Source organism: Corvus hawaiiensis, chromosome 30 (genome assembly GCF_020740725.1).
Source record: "Corvus hawaiiensis isolate bCorHaw1 chromosome 30, bCorHaw1.pri.cur, whole genome shotgun sequence".
Classification (NCBI taxonomy): Eukaryota; Metazoa; Chordata; class Aves; order Passeriformes; family Corvidae; genus Corvus; species Corvus hawaiiensis.
This window is the reverse complement of record NC_063242.1, coordinates 8,869,105-8,877,796: the sequence shown is the minus strand read 5'-3', so window position 1 is coordinate 8,877,796 and position 8,692 is coordinate 8,869,105.

Sequence of the window (8,692 nt, the reverse complement as noted above, 5' to 3'; positions counted from 1 at the left end):
TGGCTCACCAGTCCTTGTCACTCAGGAGAAAGGCAGCAAGTACTACATGGCAGTAGTCTTCACTCAGCCAGATTCAGTTAACGAAGTAAAAAACCCCATCAAAATTTGCAGAAAGGAGCCCCAAAAGACTAGTTGTTGCCAGTTTGTTCTTTTGTTCATTGTCTTTTCTTAGCATATTGGACTTTATGCTTGAATGTTGTTCTTGACATGGATAACGCATGGGAGCAAGCCTCTATTGAGTGATGATGTTCAAACAAAAAGGCATGTAAACATTTGAAATTTGTTTTAAGTGAAAAGTAATGATGATAGAATATCACATGAAATCTATAATCACTGCATGTATAAAGTATAATTAAAGCACCCCTCTCTGTCTCTCAGCTCCATCTGTTCATCCATCATCCATCCATCCCTCCATCCATCCATCCATCCATCCATCCATCCATCCAGGATACACATCATATCATGTGTCTGGTATTTTGATTTTTCTTTCCATCAGTAGACAGAGGTCAATACATAATCGTTGTTAATAATCTATATATTAAAGTTTTTGAAGCAGTCTTGTCCAAACAAAATCTGTTAGTTCCTTTTTGCTAGATTTTACTTTGTTGTTGTTGTTGTTAAGGATTTGTCTGGCTCCTTATCCAGAATTTATGTGCTTGCTCTTTGGGGATAGCCGACCTTTTCAGCTGCATGATATACTTGACAATTCAGAGCTGCTGTAACAGGTAATGGTTTCTGAGTCAACAGAAAGTTTTACTTATGAAATAGGCGCTTTTTTTCCTGTGTTTCTGTCTGGGAATAAATATCCAAGTAGTATAGGCATTTTGCTAATATACTAGTATAATATCAAGTATTTCCTAGGGCTTTGAACATTTTTGAAATTTTGTGCCATATTTTCTAAAAGAAAAACTCCTATGAACTTCACTCTGCTGATATCTTTGTAGACAGACCATGGGAAACAGGACTTTTAAAATATCTGATAAATATTTATTTCAAATTATAACCATTTCTATACTAGCCTGACAGGCTCCAGCTGAAGTCCTGGACTGAAGGTTTTCCACAGGGCTCTAGAAAGAATTTTTTTCATGTTTAATTTACTTTTTTTGGCTCAATTTTATGCAGAAGTCACAAAGTCCTGGGTTCTGCTGCCCTCTGAATCACTCTCAGGCAGAGAGACAAGTGGTCCCTGGATCTCTCCTGATTAAAGGCAATATAAGTTTAAGTGCAGTATGCTGCAACATACTGTAATTTTTGATAGCAGAGCACAGCATTTCAGTCACTATTCCATGCTTCATGTAATTTGAAGTGCCACTAATATTACTTTTAGTGAAATGAGATGAAGTCATATTTGGTGCAAAACTTGGCAGCATAGCTTAGTTACAATTTTCAAAGATTTAGCTTATTCATTGTGAGACTTTGCTTTGTGACCGATGTATTTCCCCAAATCTTACATAAGCCTTCATTAAAAAAAAAAATCTTAAAATGGTCTGGAAATACATAGAATACATACATAGAATACATAGAGCAAAATTATTACAGAACTACATCTACACAGGCCAATGTCATGAAAAATATTAAATGCACAATTTATTGCTTTATTTCCAATAACATCCTGGGTATTGGACATTAAAGCTCTTGGTTTCATGCTATTTTCTTGTTCAGGGGTTTTTGCATTTATTTAAGTGATCAAGCGAGTGGCTTTTAATCTGATGTAGCTACAGTAGAGTACATATCCAAGACCCCTGAATAGTTAATGCTACCTTTTATCCTTTATAATTTTCTTTTATGAGCTAAGGGATTGTTCATTCAAATTCCTCTAATCCTCATAATATCTTGGCCATTATTATAGATCCTAGCTTTTTGCATAGCATCTAATTTCTTATGAATCTCGTGAGTACTGGAGGAATCTTGTTAAATGAAAATGGAGCATCGCTTTTTGCCCATGATTTCATTTGTAATTCAGCACTTTAAGTATCAAAACATAGAGACTATTAGCTGTGGGTTCAGTCTGCATATTCTAGTTATAGGCTTTTTAATTTTGCAGATATGTGCCATATACTAATGCCCATAACAAGACGTGATGGGCAGTGTGCTATTATTTATTAAATAAACCTTTCCTCATGGAAAAGGAACTTATGAAATAACAAATTCGATTACAATAGCAGTCAGTGTAATAAGCAACTTTATTACTTCCTTGTACACACTTGTACTTTCAGTAATAATTTTTAGGAATTTAGACTTAGTTATACCATTCCATACATTTTTTTTTCCCACTAATCTCATTAGCTTATGTCCTGGCATTACCTAAAAGGAAAACCACACTGCATCTACTGCAGACAGAACTTCATGACCACAGAGCCATAGGAATTCTCTCTAATACTAAGATGTAGCTCTCCCTTGCATATTTGTTTTGCACTAGAGAAAGTTAATGGAGATAATGTGAAATGAAATTATTGGGGTTTTTTTTGCTTTAATAGTAGTTGTATTTCTTTTTAAGTGGGTAGGGACTAATCTTCTGAAGACTATTAAGGAGAGAAGTATGATCAATGGCTAGTTCATTAACATAGGCCATAAGTCACCTGTATTTAATTTTCTATCTGAAACTATCTCTCTGTACCCCCATTGCCTCTGCTTAACGTTAGTGACTACAAGACTTTCAGATTTTGCCTACACAGTCTTGGGAATTGAATCCCATTCCATTCCTTGTGTAAATACATGATTGAACTTCTGAAGTTGAAGGCATCTAGTTGAACTGACATGTAAAAGCAAGGAACTGCAGTATTTCAAACACCCTGAGATTATACCCATATGAAGCAGGAAGTCCTGCCGTCCCACACTCAGAGCTCTCCAGTCTGTAAATGGTTATGCTAAACAGCCCCTATCTTTAAATTATTACAGACAGAATTTGCTGCTGTAAAAGAAACAAGACATGTGGTCCCACTGCCTAGAATGCAGTGAGCCAGTCCTCTGGGACTCTGGGACTGTTGTTTGATGAAAGGATAAAGAAGAAGGGGGAATAGATGAGAAGAGTGAGGAGGTACTGGCGGCTGAGCCATCTTTCGTGTGATGAAAGTGATCAAGTGATCTGAGACAAAACAGACAGTACCTAGGTTTTGGAACAAGGTGCATCTACCGAGGTGTAGCGGGTTGAGTTTGAAACCGCGCGGAAACACTAATTAAGTGTAGTGGTTTTGGTTCAAAATATTCATTACTTACTTATTTTCCTTCCATGAGATAAGAATTAGGAGAAAGCAAAGCAGGCCCAAACCTTAAACAGCTGCAGTACAATGAAAGAGTTTTATTACTAATAGAATTAAAAGTAAAGAGAAATAACAAGAAATTAAAGCAAGTCCTCCTCTCCCTCCTTTCCAGCACTTCTCTCCTTTTACCCAACTTGCACAAAGGATAACAGAACATGGGATGTTAGTCAGTGTTGCAGTTCTTGAAAAGTCTCTCTCTTATGCTTAAGGAAAAAAGGGTTTTCTTCAGTTGCACGTGGTTCCCAAACTGCCACCAACAGCAGACCCGCCCGGAAAGAAACAATCTGCTGTGTGTAAAACATCTCTCCCATGAAAAATCTCACAGTTCCTTCACACTGCAAAACATGGGCCATCACATGGGGTTATTAATCTTTTTAAGGATAAGTTATTTTGGCCTGCACACAAAGGCTTTCTTCGCCACAAGTCTCTAACAGCCTCTCACTACTTCTATATAGCCTGGCATAGGCACTCTTCACAATCTTCACGGGCCACACGAGGATTCTCCATCCCCCCATGTACTTCAAATGGATTAAAGAGACAAACAGTTTGTGGTATTAGAGTTTCTTACCACGGCATGCAAGAAGTTTTTTTAAGCTACGCACGAGAATTGCGGCACCGCCCTCTTTTCTCCCGTCGCCATGCTCAGCTCCGTCCCACAGGACTCACTTCTCTTTCTCCCTGACTCTGAAGCCGCCATGTTGAAGAGTGTTCTTGTTCGGGCTTTACGGTGGGGAAAGCCTCGCTCCCTTTGTGCTGCTGGCTGCACGGTGTCTTCTTCAGTTCAGCACGAAGTGTGCTGGCTGCAGACAGGAGGCTCTGCCGGCTCCTGTTGACTCCACCGGCTCCGCATGGAGAGGAGAGGGACCCGCCTGTCCCAGGAAGCCGCGCTGGATGGGTTTAGCTGTGAGCAGTCCATGGCTGGTTTGAGATGTGAGCAGTCCATAGCTGGTTTTAGCTGCCTGCAGCTCTGGGACAGTCCCCCCGCAGCGACCCAGGGTCCGTGCCGTGGTGTTGGGAAAGGGGGGAAGGGGCAGTGGCCCCGGCCCGGCCTGGCGGGGTCTGGAGGCTCGGAGCCCCCCACACCTTCCAGCAGGCGAGCTCGGACAAAAGGGAAATCCCGCCTTTCCGTGCGGTTTAAATATGTAAATTGTGAGAAGCGTCATTAGTCTAAAAGACTGTCCATCAACTCAGGTTCAACCCACTACATCAGGTGGTTCCTTTTTCTACTTGTCTGAAAATCCCTTCTGCCCCTTCTAGCCATTTTCTAATCTCTCTGGTCATTAGTATTGGTCTGGCTGAAATCTCTAAATGCATTGCTGGCCAAAGGATCCAAAGGGATGTTGCAGGCCAACGTTGCAATGACTCAGACTGTCCACAGCCCGGATGTGACAGGCATGGAGAGCTGCTTGCAGTGTCAGAACAAGTGAAATGCACAAGGTCATCACAGGATTATGCAGGACTCAGGCAAAACACAGGGATTTTCTTGTATGCCTGCATTGAGGAAGGAGCGCTCCTGTTTGGGGCTCCTTCTGTGACATTTACATTTGCAGCTTAAAGATCCGTTTTACAAAAATGAAAAATGGCTTTGGGATAAACATAAATATGGCCTCAGCAACACAGTAAGAGTAAGGTAAGGTAACACAAGGTGAGATAACTGTCTTGACATATACATAGGTAGCGTCAGTGTGGTAAGTGAAAAACTGTTTTTTCTAGCTTATACATCAAAATAAAGGGTCAGTGTTCCCATTTGAAGCGTGATAATTTTTTTCATGTTGTAAGCAAAAGCATCATATTTCCTACATGATAAGAATAATACCAGTTAACATTTCTTGAGATTCAGTGTTTTAAATATATGTCTCCTTTTTACATGACCTCTGTTACTGAAATTTTTTCAAGCTGATGAGGAAAGTCATGTTTTATTCCCTTGAAGAGATAATGTCTTGTCATACATCTGGTGAGAGGAGACAGGAGGATTTTTTTAACAGAAGAAATTGGAGAAACTTGGCTTGTAGAGCAAAACCAAACCCAAAACCAAACCAAATCAAGAAAACAAACAAAACCCACAGTGTCACATCAGAATAAGTAAAAAACAGAATGAGAGTAGCTCAAGCAAAAAGAAAAAGTTGGCAAATGAGCAGAACTTGGTCATTAATAATTTAGGCTGGACTTCAGACAAAAAATTTCAGTCTCTTGAATAATGACATTTTTGGAACAAATTGCAGCAGAAACAGTCGAACTACACAGTACAGTATAACTATATAAAATTAAGTTTGGAATAAATTATAGGGCCACTTTCTTCACTGTAGGATGAAACTTAAAGAACCAGAATGTCAGTTTATGCTACTAGATGATACAACTCTGTGAAGTGTAATTAAATAATGAAATGAGGCTATCAGATGGCATTTCAATAGTAGGGTTTTCTGGGGGTAATTCTAACTCCTGGCTTACAATATTTATCTTCGTTGGCCATGAAGGTCTAAAATTTAAGTTTTTTTCAGCTTCAGATTGTATTTTACTGAGTCCTTCTTAATAATAATTAAAATAATAATATTGAAAAATTTATTAATATTTATATTTTCCTCTGTTGAAAACATTTTGGAAGATAAAAATATCATGAGGATTTTGTCCAGGAATTATCTGGAAAGCAAGCTTCTATTGAGGTTCATCCATATGTGAAATTGATAAATCTGGCGCAGGAGAATACACCATGTGTTTGAAGCACCTTTCCTAAGCAGTGAATTATGTAACTAACCAACAGAAAAACACAGTAAGAAAAATAAAGAAATTGATTTAAAGACATTCTTAAACCATTCCAGACAACAAACTCCCAGAGAATTCTCTTTCAGTCCGTACAAAGTTACAAATATTTCAATATGAATCAATCTTTACTGAATGCACATAGCCAGCAAAATTTTGTCAGAGAATTTCTGTATGACAATTAGTTTATCTGATAAGCCCCTTCTATGTAAGTTTAATTTCTATAGTGTATAATAACCATCTCATAAAAGGCTAATAATATTCAGGCTTTTGTCTTCCTTTCTCATTTACACTTGAAACACATTTACTTTTTCTTCCTCTGTAAATGAGAACAGCTGAGAAAAGTGATTTTAGGCTGTAATAGTATAACCTTATGCTATAACCTGATGTTATACAATAAATTATCTTCCAGTTCCTAAAATAAACTGATCCAGTTCTTTGTACATAGTAATCCCATCCTCTGCTGTTGTTCTACTCCCTTCATGAGTTATTACTTATATTTTTGCACAGCAAACTTCTACAATTTGTATTCATCACTTTGAATACACCAAACCATTCTTGATGATTTAATCAAAAACATTCCTTCAGTCTTATTGTTTATCTTCCCTAGAACCACTTTTTCATCACTTTTTCACCATCTTTGTAAGTCTTTATGTCTATATTTGAATGATACTAATTTTGTTAATACTTGTCCTGTGTAATATTATGTCAAATATTAAACTGAAACAGAATTATCTCCTATATCTTTCTTCCTAAAAGTATTTATATGAAAGAATTAATGAGGTTGCAGGATCCAATTTCATCATGTGTTCCTTTAACTATCCATTTGATTACGTTTTCTTGATCACTTTTTCAAAACTGATCCTAAAGCTTTACGTGTCTTAGCTACACAGGTTTTTATATGATTAGAAAATAGAAAAGATGATGAGATTGACAGCTTAGTAAATGTGTGATTGCTACCTCTTCTGATTTAATAGACTTATTAAAAATCCCTGTCATTACACTTGCAATTTCCTGTGGCAGCTCTCTCTCCCTATTTAGAAATGGAGATTATCCTTCCTTTCTCCACCTCTGCTCTCCTCACCTTGTCACCTGAACACACCTATGTCCTAGAGCTTTCTTTTTAAGTTAGGTGCAATGATTCAATTTCTACAGACTATTTTAAATTATGTCAACCCAGGTTTCAATTTTTCAGGCATAATTTTGTGCCTACAGGTAAAGTCAAGAATATATACTTGCACAAATTGTATCTATCATGTGGATATCTATTTATGTAAATTGTAGGCTTTATTGAGTGCCAGTACAAAACTGCACCTAAGGTGATTCTTTGGAAAATATGGATCTTAATGACAACTATGCAGGACTAAAGAAATAAATTTGTTATTTTATAAGAATTACCATTTCCCCAACATATTTAACATTTCATTGACTTCTAACACATGGAAATAATTTTTTTCTGTTGCCATAACAGACAGATGGTGAGTCAGTCAGATGAGGTAGAGTCACAAGCAGAAACTCCCACAAGTTCAGCTGCAAGAAAGGTTCATGTAAAATAATCCTACTTAAACCTAGCACACTCATATTGCGTTGAAATCTATGGATTAGTGTTCTAGGATTTGTTTCCTGTGGGCATAATAGAGACATCCCACCTGTCAAGAAACGATCTTATAGAGATTAAAAAAAAAATAACATTAAATGTTTTATAAAAATCCAGTAGTAAAGAATTACTCTGTGAGAGTGGAAAGTTTGAAAAGAAGATTTAGCTTTTGCAGAGAATAATAAATCCACTTTCAGCTGATAGCATTTATAAACTAGTTGTCAACAATAAAATAATGTCAATAAGGAGGATTGTGTAAGGACTTTTTTCATGTTTTTTTATACCTGGTTTTATGTGCCACTGGTTATCTGAAAAAAAAAAAAAGGTAGAAAATGGAATGATTGTAGATTTTAAAAATGTCTTTATAAACTAAAATATAACTATCATATTACCTATTTAGGAAGATGAGGTCACCAACAGAGAGACTAAAATGGAATAAAAAGATGCTGGTGATAATTTACTTCCTGTACATGAAGTATGTTGGAAACATTACCTCAAACAATTTGGGCAGCATGGTTTCTCAAAATGCTTAGCAGCTTTAAGTAGAATTCAGACTTAGTCTTGTCACATTCATGTAAATTTTGAGTGTACTGTACAAGAAAACATCAGATTTGAAGTCTGAAGTCAAATGTTATATAACCTCTACCTGAGCTTTTCCTTGCGAGATATTACTTTCAGTCATTGCACTAAGCTCTTGAGTACTGACATGTACTCAAGACAAGTCTGAGGATCTACCAGCTATAGTTAACTTTTAAAATGAACTTTGAAGATTCATCACAATCATGAAAGTTTTCTCCCCCAGCACATCATCTTAGGTTGTTCTTATGTCCACTTCCAATTATTTCTTGGCTGAACACCAATTCATTGTAGTTTCAAAGGGCATGTACTTTCTAATATTGCACTATTGCTATTGGTTTTAGGCTAGAATTAAAAAAAAACAAAAAAAGGTCAAATTCCTGGGATAATGTACCTGAAAAATGGATTTGCTTCCTGAACTTCTTGGCAAATAAGCAAAAGTTTCACAATCAGGTACTGAGTACCTAATTTGAGACAATGAAAATTTAATTACTAATATTAC